At 42.6% G+C, this 17313-nt stretch overlaps 1 protein-coding gene across 6 annotated transcripts in view; it reads right to left on the bottom strand.

Annotated features, from left to right (window-relative positions):
* The window catches only part of BTRC (beta-transducin repeat containing E3 ubiquitin protein ligase), a 312139-nt gene that overhangs the window by 160672 nt on the left and 134154 nt on the right, over positions 1-17313 (bottom strand). The gene's annotated exons all lie outside the window — the stretch shown is intronic.

Below are 17313 nucleotides of genomic sequence, written 5' to 3'. Positions count from 1 at the left end.
AAGATCATCGAACAGGAGTCTACACGGGACAATGTCAGGTATAATCTTACCAAGGGAGAATTAAAAGCATTACATGATTTACAAACTAGAACTGACATAGTGATTCGCCCCGCGGATAAGGGCGGGGCAATAGTTGTGTTGGATGTGCACTATTATAGGAACGAGATACTAGGGCAATTGGGGCAGAGTGATGTATATAAGAGGGTTGAAAGTGACCCACTTCCTGGTATACAGTCCCGAATTAAAATATTGGTTGAAGCAGCATTTATGAGTGGGATTATTGATGAGAAGTTGTCCAAATTTTTGATTAAGGAACATCCGGTTACCCCCTGCTTCTACACACTGCCTAAGATCCACAAGAGTCTTGAGTCCCCGCCGGGCCGACCTATTGTGTCCGGTGTGGACTCAATTTTCGTGCCACTAGCGCAGTTTCTAGACAAAATGCTCCAACCCTTGGTAGTCCAGCTAGACTCATACGTTAAAGATACGTCTAGTTTCCTGGAGAAACTGTATTGTATTGATGGTCTTGACGAAAATACCTTACTGGTAACATTGGATGTGGAGAGCCTCTACACCTCCATCCCACATGATGGAGGTGTGGAGGCGATCGACTGGTACATAATGACACAATTGGATTTGACAAAGGAACAACGTGGTTTTCTGGTTGATCTGTTGAGAGTAGTGCTTCATTGTAACTATTTCAAGTTTGAGGAGAATTTCTATGTACAACAGAGGGGGACCGCGATGGGGTCGAACGTGGCTCCGGCCTATGCAAACCTTTTTATGGGTTTGTTTGAAATTACTTTTGTTTATTCGGATGTACTTTTCCGCCAGCACGCTAAGTGCTGGTGGAGGTACATAGACGATATTTTTTGTCTATGGGCGGGGCCACGTTCGACCCTTGATGAGTTCCTCTCTGTATTGAGAGAACGGTTTCCTACCATCAGATTGACGGCTCATATAGATCCAGTGAGGGTCTCTTTTTTGGATACCATCGTTTTTAAAGATGGTACACGGTTAGGCACAGATCTGTATACAAAGTCTACGGACAGGAATTCGATTTTACACTATTCTAGTTTCCATCCACAACAAATAAAAAATTCAATACCAGGAAGCCAATTTAAACGAGTATCCAGAATTGTTACCGATGAGCAGACACAACACCAACAATTGGGGAAGATGAAGAACAAATTCAAGTCCAGAGGTTACCCCATACATACTCTACAAGATAGGGGAGGGTCGAGGAGGGCCAAGAGTGGATGCCCTCGCCTCCCTTTTGTATCAATGTTTAATACATGTAGTCCCAAGATTGGGAAGGTTATTCGTAAACATTGGCACCTGTTGAGGGAAGCATTTCCCCGTGTCCCTGAGTTTCGTTACCCCCCTCTTCTCTCTTATAAAAGGGCCCCTACCATCCGGGACAAATTGGTACACACTAGGCCCCCTATGGGTAAACCCAGGGAGGGCAAGAAAGGCACATACCCATGCTTAAATTGCCACCTCTGTAGTTTTATTATCAGGGGTGACACTTTTAGACATCCATCTAAGGGGACAACTTTTCATATTAAAGAACACTTTAATTGTAATTCCACTTTTGTCGTCTACCTGTTGAAGTGTCCATGTGGCCTTGCATTTGTGGGCAAGACCACTAAGCAACTTAAGGTGCGTCTGTCGGCGCATAAATCGACAATTAGGACAAAGGACACTACACATGTTGTAGCGAGACATTTTGTTGAGGCGGGACATAGTGTTTCTCAATTGAAGGTACAAATTATAGATGGGGTACCGTTGGGGTGGGGGGGGAGGGCGAGACAGGGAGAAAGAATTATCTAGACGGGAAGCCCATTGGATTCGAAAATTGGGGGTATTGGGGACGGGGGGACTCAATTTGGATTATGATCTCTCTTTCTCTGTAGGTTGACTATCCAGGTGTTCTTGTGGGGAATTCATTGGTAAATTTAATCTGATATAAATGTATCATTGAAATTACTTTGATCTGAATTGGTTTTAGGTGATTTTATTTTAAACTTTTTTCAATAAAGAATATATTTTAGGATATAATCCCCATTGCTGTCAGCTACATGCTAATATGTGTATCTGGATGCAGCACATGGGGGGCTTATGCGTACCAACATTGTGCTGCAGTTAGGATCCACGTTATGGCATTTATTTGGCCTACTGGACGCTTTTCTATGGCAACCAGGAGGAGGTTTATTGGCGTTGAGTGGCGGCGGTGTAGACCGCCCATGCCATACGCTACACTTTGTTTACTTCCGTATAGAGGCGGATTCTCCCTTGGTTCAGAGGCACATGACTATGCGAACGTATGTCCGCATACGTCATGAGAGAGCGTCATGTGACGCTCGGCACTCTGATTGGTCGGCGGTGCTGCAGCAGGGACGGGTTTTCCCGTCCGTACGACGTTTTGACAGAGAGGCGGATCCTTTCGAGATGCGGCCTGCTGATTGGCCAGTTATGTGTACAGGCTTTTTAGCCTGTTACGAAGGAGGTAGCTGACGCCAGTGGCGATATTTGTATGGGTGTAAGTAGCGCTACAGCTTTTTATATATATACTTTACATTGTATGTGAGCATTCTTTATGGGGATGTTTTTTGTACAAAAATGGGAGGTTTTTTCCTCTCCTTTCAGTTTCCCATCAGGTCCACCTCTGACAGGGCGTTCTCTGATTGGAGAATTTCGATGTTACACATGTGATTGGTCTATGGACATTATATAAGCTTGTATGTTATATGCTGAGTTTATGCAGTTTTGACAACTTGATAAAGAGCTACACTGCTCGAAACAGCGGTCTGTCGTTGTACCTTCTGCACAAGTCTGATGTGATCAATAAAAGAAGCTGAGAATACAGTGGTGGTGCCTGCAAGATCCTTTCTTGGCATTTGACGGCTCTGGTGGTGTGGAGGGCCGACTGCTTGGGCACACCTTCTTCTATACATGGGTGCTGTCTCAAACCTTATGATCTTCGACTGAATTACTGTATTTAAGAAGATTGAATTTAAAAGATTTTACAAAAAAAAAAAAAAGTATGATTTATGGCTACCTTTATGCTCTGTTTACACTAAAACAGCCCTAATACCGAAATTGTATTGTAGGAAAATGGTGTGCTCTTTAGCTGGACTTTTTGCCACTTAAAGAGGATTCCTGCCACTGGATGAATAGTAATGCAGTCCACTGTCCAAAAGGATTATACTGCACACGGTAAAAACAGATGTGGACCAAAAGTAAACTGGCCCAAAGAAAATCATTGCTGTCTTCAACCCATCCATTTTGAGTCTGCTGCCCAATCTCTGTAGGGTCGTGTGACATAGAAGGAATTAAGTTTGGGGCCCATATGCAATTAACTTTTTCTCCTAGGTGATTTAAAAAAACAAAAAAAACAAACGCAGGTTTACAGATATAGAGCAATTTTACCAAATTTAAAAGTGTCAAGGGGTGCCTGCAGTGGCATAGCAATAGAAGATGCAGAGGATGCAACCACTCCAGGACCCCTGGATCTTAGGGGTTTAAAATAGGGCCCTCCTCCAGTCACTGCATTAGCACTTTATTGGTGCTGTAGTGAGGATTACCTCTATGCATGCTGTATAGTGGTATACATATATTAATAAACCACTCCTTTGACTCTGCTTATACGTCCATCACACAATGGCTGTCCTTGGAAAACAGTTTTGGGGGTCTTTATCACACAAATTTTTTTACATATAGTGACGGAGGGAGGCAGTAGATTTACCCTGGGGCCCATGGCTCTGCGTGCCACTGAGTATCTGAAAGATAGGTATGGAGTATTTGGTACACAGTCACACATGAAGAGGTACGTACTGTAATGATGTTGAGAATCACTGCTGTACACATTCATGCAGAAGCCACTCGTGCTGAAACCGCCGACCTACAGAAGCGGGTCGCCGGACGGTACGAAGGGGACCGTGGAAGACTGGATGAGAGTGGAACTGCGGCAAGTAACACAGAGACTTCTAGGAGCTGGAAGAATCCCCAGGTAAGTAAAGAGGCATTTTTTTTTGCCTTATGTATTCTTTAAGCGTTTATTACCATTAGGAGCCGCGGCAGTTTCTGGTTTGGGTGAGGCTTCCATTCTGCTGTGTAGCTGAAGCCTGAAGTGCTAAGCCTTGCCATGAGCGGCCTCAGTAGAAGTGCTTTTATTGTAATCTGCTAAAAAAAAGACAGTTAGACTTATTGGTAATGTCTTTTCTAGGTATTAAAAAGACAGCACTGATGACAGATGACCGTTTTACCACCTCTGGACAGGAACTAGAATAGTTTCTTTTAAACTACTATAAATAGGGTACTACCCGCCACATTCAGATTTTACATAACAGAGGACAACAGGATAATGTTTCAAAATAAGTTTTAACACAATAAATGTGGGTTGTTGGGGTACTTTCCTGGGAAAAGACATCACTGGTAAGTCCCACCCGATGCAATAAAATGATCCAATTTTACAGCAATTCGATAAAAAAAAGAACAGATTTACTGAAAAATCAAAGGCTTTTTTTTTTTATTCGAGCAAGAAATCCGATCGGATTTCCTATTTTTAGTCTATAAAAGTCGATCGGGAATGGTGGATTTTTCAAATCAATTTTTATGAAAATTGAATGGTGTGGGGTAGATTGTCAATTTATTAATATATACACTCAAGCAATTTTCTCAGTGTCCAATCATTTTTATCATAATTGAAGAAAAAAAATTAACTGTCAGATTTTTTACATGTTACAATCAGTAAGAAAAATGGATTGCTATTCCTAAATTGAACAGATATTTTTTTTTTTTAAATGTATGGTGTGTGGCCACCTTTACTTTGACTTTACATAAGGGATGGACAATTAGGGCTATGGAGTCGGAATCAAGGAGTCAGAGCAATTTTTGGGTACTTCATTCCATAAATTGGATGTTGGAGTTGGATGTTTTTGCACCGACTCCACAGCCCTGGTAAGTGTTATGCTAGGTACACACAATATGGTTTTCTGGCAGGTTTACTATCAGATGGATTATTTCCAACATGTCTGATCTGATTAACGATCATTTTCCGATCGTTTTTCTGTTCACTGCTATGGAAAATTGATCAGAAATCAATCGGAAATCAGATCGGACAAGTTGGAAATAATTCATCTGCCAGTAAATCCAGGAAATCTCATTGTGTGTACCAGGCATAAGACTGAAGAGTCATCTGGTCATGTCCCAAAATAAAAACCTATTGGACCGAAATACATCAACTGGTTGAGAAGATCACTGGGTCTGCGGTGGTCTTCTCTCCGAGCACATTTCTTTTACATGACACTCATGAATCACTCAAACATTACAAAAGAACATTGACAGGTCACCTCCTTAAAGAAAACCAGAGATGATCTAAAGAAAATATTTTATACATACCTGGGGCTTCCTCCAGCCCCATATGCTCGGATCGCTTCCACGACGCCATCCACCGCTGCCCGCAACTACGAGAACTGACTCCCCGCTTTGCCGTCAGTCGGAGCCAGTCTAGTGTAGGAGAAGTGCGCACTTTGCGTATCTCTGCAGCAGCCTCTGGAGAGATACGTAGAGGGCGCACTTCTCTTACGTAGCCTGGCTCCGATGACGTCAGTGACGGGAGCCGGTTCTCGTAGATGCGGGCAGCGGTGGAAGGCATCGTGGGAGCAATCCGTGCGTATGGGGCTGGAGGAAGTCCCAGGTATGTATAACATCTTTTCTTTAGATCCTCTCTGGTTCCCTTTAATGCTGCTAGACGTATGATTCCTATTCAGTGGAAGTCTCCCTCCCCACCACTGATTAAATCTTGGGTCAGGAGGGTAGACCTTATTGATAAGATGGAGCAACTAATACTACTCTCACAGAATCGGTCTGAGCAATACGACCTAACATGGTCACTCTGGTCGGACTTTCAGTGTTGTGATCAGTACAAATCTATCTTGAGCACCTAAGCGTATGTAGTCCCATTATGGGTCAGGTTGGTGTCCCTCTATTCTCTAACCCCTTCTTGCTCTTGCCTTCACTATACTTTTGTTCCTTTTCTCTCTTCTCCCCCCCCCCCCCCCCCCCCCCCGATTCCATGGAATTAAGTTCCTATGTAGATGAAGCCTAAATATATTGTTTCAATTCGCAATAACGAAGCCTAAGTATATCATTTCAATTCTCAATAACTATACTAATATCATATACTATTCTGAGGAACCTTTTGTAATTTATTGATAATATTTATCTAGCTAATGGAAGCTTGCATTATTTTATGTAACCTTTACATGCACCAATATTGTCTTTGATTTACTCTATTTGATTGAATGTTACACTCTTAATCTGGAATGTTACTTTTTGCATCAATAAACGTTGATTGTGGGAAAAAAAAAAAAAAAAAAAAAAAGGACTGAAGAGTCAGAGTTGAAGAGTCAGAGCAATTTTGGGTACCTGGAGTCGGAGTCTGTGGTTTCATAATCGGAGGAGTTGGAGTCGGATGATTTTTGTACCGACTCCACAGCCCTGGTAAGTAGTAGGACTGAAGAGTCTGAGTTGAGGAGTTGAAGCAATTTTGAGTACCTGGAGTCGGAGTCAGTGGATTCATAAACAATCACTTACAGTAGGCAGTGAAAATCTGACAGATCTGTTTTTGGACTAGTTTATCTCCTAACGGGATTCTTTGTTATTTCTTGATTTACAAAAGAACTTACTGAGCTGCAGTGGTTCAGCCTAACTTTTGGATACAAGTTTTCTTTAAGCAACGTTAGATACCAAGATCGTAAAAGGTATCCATTTTTTATTCTTTGGATCTTTATGGAAGAAAGGAAAGAACGTAAATTTGGTATTTACAAAACAGAGAAACGTTAAAAAAGACAGGACATTGGCCTGCTACAGACATTTTCCTTTTCCAGATCCAAAAAATACTCAACTGTGACGTTCTCACACAGCATTGGCCCCAATGTTCTGCTGGAAAAGAACATCCAACAGGGCCATGGAATTCCTGGTGGTGATTCTTACTGCACGCTGAAAGCAAAGAATAGACATTAAAGGGAACCTAAAGCTAGAAGGATATAGAGGCTGCCATATTTATTTCCTTTTAAAGTGAACCCAAGGCGAGATTGATATGGAGGCTGACAAATGTATTTACTTAAACAATGCATAAAGCCTGGCTGTCCTGCTGATCCTCTGCCTTTAATGCTTTTACCCATAGACCCTGAGCAAACATATGCAAATCAGGTGTTTCTGACATTGTCAGATCTGACAAAATTAGCTGCATGCTCGATTCTGGTGTGATTCAGGCACTACTGCAGCCAAATAGAACATAGGGGCTGCCAGGCAACTGGTATTGTTTAACCTCCTCAGCGGTATGGACGACTATACACGTCCATCACCGCCGGAGGTCGCCGCTCAGGCCCTGCTGGGCCGATTTGAGCGAAATAAAAAGCAGCACACGCAGCCGGCACTTTGCCAGCCGCGTGTGCTGCCTGATCGCCGCCGCTCTGCGGCCATCCGCCGCGAGCAGCGGCGAAAGAGAGTCCCCCCAGCCGCCCGAGCCCTGTGCAGCCGGAACAAAAGTTCCGGCCAGCGCTAAGGGCTGGATCGGAGGCGGCTGACGTCAGGACGTCGGCTGACGTCCATGACGTCACTCCGCTCGTCGCTATGGTGACGATGTGAGCAAAACAAGGAAGGCTGCTCATTGCGGCCTTCCTTGTTTATTCTGGGCGCCGGAGGCGATCGGAAGAACGCCTCCGGAGCGCCCTCTAGTGGGCTTTCATGCAGCCAACTTTCAGTTGGCTGCATGAAACAGTTTTTTTTTAATTAAAAAAAAAACCCTCCCGCAGCCGCCCTGGCGATCTTAATAGACCGCCAGGGAGGTTAAAAGGGAATATATATGGTAGCCTCCATATTCCTCTCACTTTTGTTTTCATTTCAAGACTGGTAAGTTTTATATGAGTAGGTTCACACTAGGTCCAGAAATGTATCCATGGCTCAGTTTTTGAAACCTGATCAAAACCGGGGCCACGGATAGCAATGTTAAAAATAGGAGCCTTATTTACCCAAACAAAAAACTGATCTGTCTGTGTTTAGGGGGACCCGTTTTCAAAACCTGAACGGAAGGTCTGGATCTGCTGCATTTTCATGAACCGCATATGGATCCTGATACACGTAGGGGTAGTGAAGGGCAATAGGAAAATGGATCCACCTCTACACAGGCCATTTTCGACACAGAAACTGATCCGTTTTCTGTGTCCCAACCCTGCCTGTGGGTGGGGAGGGGGCCGCCATGCTGGAGGCGGTAGCAGCCAAGATGGGGGTTTCAGCTTGCAGTGGATGGTGGGGAGGGGGGTCCCTTCTCCCTCACCTGGGTCCCCCCTTCCCCGCTCCCCCTCCAGCTAGTTTCTGCTTAAAATACATTAAAAATCAATGTTATAAAGCAAGCAGCGAGCGGGGAACTTACTCACTTCCTTGCACTCCCCCTCTCGCCAAGTCACTTCCTGTATGCCGCCCAATGAAGTACAGAGGGCGGCATTACAGGAAGTGACAAGGCGAGCGGTGGAACACAAGGAAGTAAGTTCCCCGCTTGCTTTATAACATTGATTTTTACAGTATTTTAAGCAGAAACTAGCTGGAGGGGGAGCGGGGAAGGAGGGTGGCGACGTCCCCCCTCCCCACCGCTGCCCCCGCTCCTGCCTTCTCTCCCCTGCTCTGGCTGGTAACTGCGTTTCACAAATTCCTAGTAGTAAACTAGTGTTGGAGTTTGGATTCAGCATATTAAATTCAGACCGCATGGATACTACTGAACACCACACGTTAGCACTACTGCAGCCACAGAGATCAGCAGGAGTGCCAAGCAACTGGTATTGCTTAAAAGGAAATAAATAAAAAAAAAAAAAACCTCTCTTTCGGTTCACTTGAACATAGGTTTTTCTCTTAGAAGGTAATAAAACCCCTCTCTCAGTGTCAATAATAAACTCTAAAAAAAAAAAAGTCCATGCTTCAAAATGGGTTATTGGAAGATTTTTTTGCTAGTTTATTAACAAAGCTAGTGAAACAAAAATTTTCATTGTAACAACTACATGGCAGCAGACAGTCTAAAAATGGGCCTCCAGAACAGATAATTATCTAATCTGTACAGCCTTGGTTACTTTTAAAGTGGTGCAAAGCAACAGCCACATTGTAACCCAGAACATCGCACTGCAATGCAACACCTATGGAATGTTGACAGGACAGCTAATGTGATTTATCCCAATACACTGCATGCAGTTCTTATCACAAAAGAACAAGAAGGGGCATTGAGAGCCCAATATAGTGTAGTAAATTGGGTGATGGGTAAATGGAAAAGTATATGATAGATATACTCCCAAGTCAGGGTTACCAATTAGGCAACCACTGTGTAGGCAGGTGAGGAGATTAGGCCTGTCCTCACTCAGGATTAAGATGTCGCTCTCTGTAGATTAGGAGAAGAAAGGGAATTCAACTCCTCCACCAGGGGTGGATGCTGATATTGTAAGGAGAACAGAGGCGCCAACAGAATAAAATATATCTAAAAACTTTAAAATTCCTCAGCACAACGCGTTTCAAGGGTATATTCCCGCTTCCTCAGGCAATTACGAACAGGAGTACACACAGTGTAGTCTTAAGGTCACAATAAGCGTCACAAAAGGTGGGCATACACAGACAGTGAAGCATACTGTTTATTGAATGTATGCACCAGAACCCGAGGTGGGACTTTCTTGTTTCTGCTTTTACGGGGAATTCAACACAACCCCCACTGTGAACCAAGCCTGAGCAAACAGAACTATGGACGTAGCCTTCATGAATATCCAGGGAGAAAGAGGACATTCCAGAAAGTAGAGCAGTAAACAGAAAAGGTTTCAAATCTCACAGAGGGCTGTGAATTCAAGTGCAGTGGGAGGTGCAGATAACATTTTTCAAATTCACAGATGCTAGGAATAGGTTATTCTAAAAGATTAATGACCGACTTAATATTCTGTGTGTAGAATTTCCTGAAGAGTGTAAACTTGAGAAGCTCCAGATACAAAGTAAACCTGTGGTTTTCTTGCAATTTTTATTTATTTTTTATTTTTTTTTATTGAAGTTTTGTGAATATGCAATAAACAACTTCACTTTATGCAATGTGCAGTATAAAGGAGTATTTGAACAGAATAACACACCGATGCAGATGTATGCACTGAGTTATAGTAGGAAACAACCTCTGGTGGATGATTTAGTTCAGGGGTAGGGAACCTTGGCTCTCCAGCTGTTAAGGAACTACAAGTCCCACAATGCATTGCAGGATTCTGACAGCCACAGTCATGATTAATAAAGTCAAATGCATGCTGGGATTTGTAGTTTTATCACAGCTGGAGAGCCAAGGTTCCCTACCCCTGATTTAGTTGATCAGCTCAATCACTGGTTACCTGGGGAATTGCCCTACAACTTTGAAGACCAGCAAGAGCTAATATGTGTGAAAGTAAAGAGTTGTACAAAGTTAGAGGTGATGTTGTCCCTGAGACAATATTTTGGGAGTGAAAACCATGACTCCATGCAATATCAATTTGATCCTATGTAAGGGATGGATCAGAGATATGAGACAAAAAACAAAACAAAACAATAATAAAAAAAAATCAACATCGTAAAAAATAAAAACAGAAACAAAACAAACACAGCTTGTAGCTACAAACATCCAGTAAGATAGTGTCCACAATGTTTAGTTCTCTTACCTCTAAACATGTCTAAATGCCAAAACCATTTCACTAATCTATTGCCGGTTATAATGGTATATTGTGGTTTGTGCTTCATGTCCTTATTGGTCAAAGCTTATTGGACTTGACTCACAACTATAATGCCCTGTGAGAAAGTGTTGATTATGCTGGTTTTCTTGCAATTTTTAGACTAGAAAGACCACTAAATAGTACCTTCCATTTTTTCATTTCCATTTTTGACAAGACGGCCCCCATGTTATAATTTTCCATAGTAACAGTTTTAACACCAATCCAAACTCCAAAGATCTGATGTATATTCTATAGTACTCCACCTCTTGTTTCTTCCCTATTCTTTTAGATGTTAGGTGTGCAAGGACCGGTCTATCTCACCCTTTTGTGTCTTGGAATTTGTTAAACATTTTATTCATTGTGTGACATTTGTCACTGTAAGGTCTACCAATTCATGTTAGATTTGTCACTGTAATTACTATGTCTTAAAGGTAGATGAAGTGCACCACTGACCAAATGTCCTAACTAACTTGTGGAGGAGGATTCCTCCTGCTGCCAATCCTTCAGGATCTGGGGTGTCCCCTTAACCCCCCTCCAATATGACAAAAAAATAAAACTATGTTTGAAGGAGGCACTATTGGTTAGTTACGCAATCTATAATGAATATATGTCACCACCAATATTATGTAGAGCAGAAAAGCTTTATTGCTAATTAATATAATTCTGGAGATATAAAAATAATTAAAAAAAGATAAAAAGTATTGTAAAAAAAGAGAGGATGGAGTCTCCAGTGTATACTGTGAGAAAAAACGCGGAAAAGCCGCCGCGTGTGCTCAGAACAAGGTGGCCGATTCTGCATCTAACGCGGCGGTTTGCACGCATAGGCCGACATCTGCTAGTATGGCTGAACGCGGAGAAACCGCCGCATGCTCTGATAGCGGTGCGGCTGGTTCCGCGTCCAGCGCGGCGGGTGGTACACAACACGTCTGGTGTGGCTGGGACTGATAGTCCACACAGGTTCAGAAGGACGCGCGCGTGCTGGGAGGCAGAACTTTTATGACAGCCAGAAGGGAGTCAGCTGACCAAGCCGGTCAGCTGACGATTCAATCAGTTCCCATTGGTCCAGCACTTAGGGGAGGCGCTGGTGAGCGCTGTGCTATTTATAATGGGTGCTGGTCATTCACTGGTTGTCTGCCATTGCAAACACTTACGTGGAAGCATTCAGACCATAGTCAGATCCTTGCAGTGTGTTTGAACCAGAGTTTCCTGGGAATTCACACTGAGCCAGATTTCCTTGTATTGTTATTATTATTTGTTAGACCAGTTCCTGGGTGTTGAGATCAAGGCCCTTACACCCCAGACTAGGAATACTGTGTACCTTCTGTGTATTCTCTAGCATAGTTCCAGGGTGTTGAGATCAAGGCCCTCACACCCAAGACTAGGGAACTGTATTGTCTTTGTGTTATATTCCAGACTAGTTCCAGGGTGTTGATGATCACGGAACTCACACCCAAGACTAGGGAATTGTATTATCATTTATGTTGTGCATCAGACTAGTTCCAGGGTGAAGAGACCACGGACCTCACACCAAGACTAGGCATTGTTTGATATCTGATACTACCTTGGGAACTATCTCTCCCCCTTTAGAGATAGTCCCCTGTGCAGGTTCCTCCTACCTTCAGCCTGACTCCACCCCTTGGAGAATCTCAGGCTGTTGGAAGGTTCCTGTGTCAGCATAAGCAGTATTCCAGGCTGCTTCTTATCACCTGCTCTGCAGGTGCATTACTCTAAGTATTACTGTTACACCAAACACTCATATACCTATAGGTGTCCAGAGGTTAGCAATATATCTGATTATCGGTGATACTGCAGATCATCAATAATCGGGTATAAATCTGCATTCTCGGTGATACTGCAGATCACCGATAATCAGATTCTCTCTGCGTGCTGACACCAATCGTTACATATACATACACTGCACTCCTCTGCGTCAATTCTAAAAAACAGCCTATATCTGAGTTACACTCACAAACCCTCATGCACTCACACATTGATCACATGTATAAGGGAGCCACCTGATTCCTGTTGCTAGCTTTGCTTACTTTCAATGTACCAAATTACATCAGTCCTGAAAGCCAATATACAGGATCTTCTCAAAAAATTAGCAAATTGTGATAAAGTTCATTATTTTCTGTAATGTACAAATAAACATTAGACTTTCATATATTTTAGATTTATTACACTACAACTGAAGTAGTTCAAGCCTTTTGTTTTAATATTGATGATTTTGGCATACAGCTCATGAAAACTCAAAATTCCTATCTCAAAAAATTAGCATATGTCATCCGACCAATAAAAGAAAAGTGTTTTTAAAACAAAAAAAAAGTCAACCTTTAAATAATTATGTTCAGTTATGCACTCAATACTTGGTCGGGAATCCTTTTGCAGAAATGACTGCTTCAATGCGGCATGGCATTGAGGCAATCAGCCTGTGGCACTGCTCAGGTGTTATGGAGGCCCAGGATGCTTCGATAGCGGCCTCAAGCTCATCCAGAGTGTTGTGTCTTGCGTCTCTCAACTTTCTCTTCACAATATCCCACAGATTATCTATGGGTTTCAGGTCAGGAGAGTTGGCAGGCCAATTGAGCACAGTAATACCATGGTCAGTAAACCATTTACCAATGGTTTTGGCACTGTGAGCAGGTGCCAGGTCATGCTGAAAAATGAAATCATCTCCATAAAGCTTTTCAGCAGATGGAAGCATGAAGTACTCCAAAATCTCCTGATAGCTAGCTGCATTGACCCTGCCCTTGATAATACACAGTGGACCAACACCAGCAGCTGACATGGCACCCCAGACCATCACTGACTGTGGGTACTTGACACTGGACTTCCGGCATTTTGGCATTTCCCTCTCCCCAGTCTTCCTCCAGACTCTGGCACCTTGATTTCCGAATGACATGTAAAAGTTTTTTTCATCCGAAAAAAGTACTTTGGACCACTGAGCAACAGTCCAGTGCTGCTTCTCTGTAGCCCAGGTCAGGCGCCTCTGCCGCTGTTTCTGGTTCAAAAGTGGGTTCATGCTTCCATCTGCTGAAAAGCTTTATGGAGATGAAGATATCATTTTTCAGCACGACCTGGCACCTGCTCACAATGCCAAAACCACTGGTAAATGGTTTACTGACCATGGTATTAATTTGCTCAATTGGCCTGCCAACTCTCCTGACCTGAACCCCATAGAGAATCTGTGGGATATTGTGAAGAGAAAGTTGAGAGACGCAAGATTCAACACTCTGGATGAGCTTAAGGCCGCTATCGAAGCATCCTGGGCCTCCATAACACCTGAGGAGTGCCACAGGCTGATTGCCTCCATTCCACGCCGCATTGAAGCAGTCACTTCTGCAAAAGGATTCCTGACCAAGTATTGAGTGCATAACTGAACATAATTGTTTGAAGGTTGACTTTTTTTGTATTAAAAACACTTTTCATTTATTGGTCGGATGAAATATGCAAATTTTTTGAGATAGGAATTTTGAGTTTTCATGAGCTGTATGCCAAAATCATCAATATTAAAACAATAAAAAGCTTGAACTACTTCAGTTGTAGTGTAATGAATCTAAAATATATGAAAGTCTAATGTTTATCAGTACCTTACAGAAAATAATGAACTTTATCATAATATGCTAATTTTTTGAGAAGATCCTGTACAAATGCTCCCTTTTGGGGCTAATTGGACCATGCCTTGTGGGGGTTTTTTCGCCTTCCTCTGGATCAACAGGGGTATGTGGGGGACGGGCTGGAGTTGTACTTTGTACTGGTTGAACTCGATGGACGTATGTCTTTTTTCAACCAAAATAACTATGTAACTATGTATTCCATACAGGCTACATTAACTCAAGTGGATCAGTGATACTGTAACTGCATACTTAGTTCTTTAAGGTCAGTAAATACATGGGGCACGTTTTTTATAGATTGAGAAAGTCCAGAGGGAAATGTATTATCTATCTACAAATGCACGTATCTGACAGAGTGTTCTCTTCCCTGGAAGTATTCCTCTGTTTACTCACGGTTCCCCTGTGTGTTCAGTGTGCCTTCCTTCAGGCCCCGGCCGGTGGCCTGTGTGTCAGCGTCCTTGGGGCTAGGCAGTTACAGAGTGTACCACAGTTCAACAAATACAAGAAAACGGGGTTTTTTTGTGAACCAAAATTCTTTTTTATTCTTCAATCGTTGTTCCTTCAGATAGCAGGTGATATGCGTAGATACAACATCAGACCTTCACTTCACATAAAAATGCCTGACACGTGTTTCACGGCCAAAAGCCGCTTCCTCAGAGGCACACCGTGAACAACATCCAGGGCCTAATACACAAGAACGTCACCGCCATCTGAAGTGTATAGTGAGAAATACCCTCAACGCCGATCCCAGGCAAAGTGGGCTGCGAGAGACACTTTGGTACATTGGTACATTGAAATTAAGCAAAGCTAGCAACAGAAAATCAGGTGGCTCCCGTATGCATGTGATCAATGTGTGAGTGCATGAGGGTTTGTGAGTGTAACTCAGATATAGGCTGTTTTTTAGAATTGACGCAGTGGAGTGCAGTGTATGTATACACTGGAGACTCCATCCTCTCTTTTTTACAATACTTATCTTTTTTTAAATTATTTTTATATCTCCAGAATTATATTAATTAGCAATAAAGCTTTTCTACTCTACATAATATTGGTGGTGATATATACTCATTATAGATTGTGTAACTAACCAATAGCGCCCCCTTCAAACACATATATATATTACTATGTCTACCAATTCTTTATTTTGTACCAAATTTTGTCTAGATTTGTATTTTATTATTATGTAGAGTGGATGAAATCTGGTGTATTGTTCTCATGACAAGGTCCTATTTATTTGTAGTTAGACCCTTGGGTAAAATGCAAAACCTTGCTTGTTATCCTCACTCCCTGCTCATGTGACAGCACAGCCCAGGCAGATGTCACCTTATCTCACCTTCCTCATTCCTTGACAAGATTTGATAGGTCCATTTTCAAGCTGCATAAATTTGCATTGCAATTTGCATATTCTTGCATCTCCTTGACCATCTCTAATGCATAGTGCCTGCAACAAGTTTTTACCTATCACTATCTACCGAGTTTACACATCACCATCTGCCTGCCACTAGCATCTACCTATTATAACCTGGCCAATAATTACTGCAGACAATATTTCTATTAACTTTTGACAAATCCTGATAGAATTTCTGGAATTTTAGATTACTCCTCCTTATCGGACAGCATCTATTTAGGGATAGTTTGGGCTTTCTTGCATTAACTGCTTTTTTGTGAGTTTTTGCTTATTCCCTCACTGCATGCCCCAGTTTCTTTTGAGTACTCTGATATTTTCCTACAGACTTTGCTGGTACAATGCATAGTAACACCAGTGTTACAGCAAACTATTTTGTTGCAGAGGAAGAAGATCACACTCAAACAAGGACACTAACACCACCATGTCTCACAGATAGTATAAGATTCTTATGCTGAAATGCAGTTTTTATATCTTTCCCAAGACAAAGCTTTGAATTTACCGGTAAGCCAAATAGTTCTATTTTTGCCTCTTCCATTCTCTAAGTAATATGCTGGCTTATTTAAGTGGCCTTAATTTATATAACTGGAGCACTGTGTTTCTGTACAGTTCATCTCACTACAACTGTGCTATCTGCCATTGATTGGTATTCTCCTGATGACAATGACATTTGCTACTACTAACCTGGAGTTTTCTAAAAATACTCAAACTATCACCAAATCATATACCAGGAAGTCAAGCAGTCAGCACCAGGATCCAACAGGGGTGCAGAATACACTACCTCAGGTCACCCACAGCAGGTTTAGTTTTGTTGGTCAAACCTCAAGCCCTGTGAAGCAATACATTAATAAACACAGTGGTATTGGCACGTACAAAGCCAATCAACCTATTGGTGAAACAAATATGATTTTCCAAGAGGTAAGATGATTTGGAACGCCAGCATACTGTGGGTGACCTGAGATGGTGCATTCTGGAGAAGGTGACGTCTGGTGAAAGAGTGGACTCCCACACTACTTTTCTAAAAAGGAAATGTAAGTGGAAAGATAAGCTAAGTACACTTGTTCCTAACAGACTCGATGAAAATTTCAATTTAAGATGAGGTGACTTACTGTTCCTTGCCCTGTAAAATGCTTGAAGCGCATGCCTCTTTAAAGAGTACACTGTAGTAAAAATGACAGAACCAGTCACAACAGGCTCTGTCTTAATGAGGACGGAACAAAGGGAGGTCAACATTAAGTACTTACCTTGTCAGATATCTTCACGTACCAGGTGAAACTCCACTCGAGAAACTCCCCCCCCCCCCCCCCATGGCAGCAAGTTACGGACATGTTTCTGAAGACTGCCAAAGCTCTTCAGAATCCTCCTCCAGCATTGCCCTGGCTCACCCCAAGCTGAGCATCCACCAAGTACGCTGCAGCTGACAAGCTAGAGGCGGGCCACGGCAAAGCAGATAGGTATGGTCAGAGCCTCAGCGGGCACTTCCTGGAGGGATGACGCCAGGAGCTGAAACATGCGCCTTCTGCAACTATGATGCTTTAAT

This window comes from Hyperolius riggenbachi, chromosome 10, assembly GCF_040937935.1.
Source record: "Hyperolius riggenbachi isolate aHypRig1 chromosome 10, aHypRig1.pri, whole genome shotgun sequence".
Classification (NCBI taxonomy): Eukaryota; Metazoa; Chordata; class Amphibia; order Anura; family Hyperoliidae; genus Hyperolius; species Hyperolius riggenbachi.
This window is presented reverse-complemented; position numbering and strand designations above follow the sequence as displayed.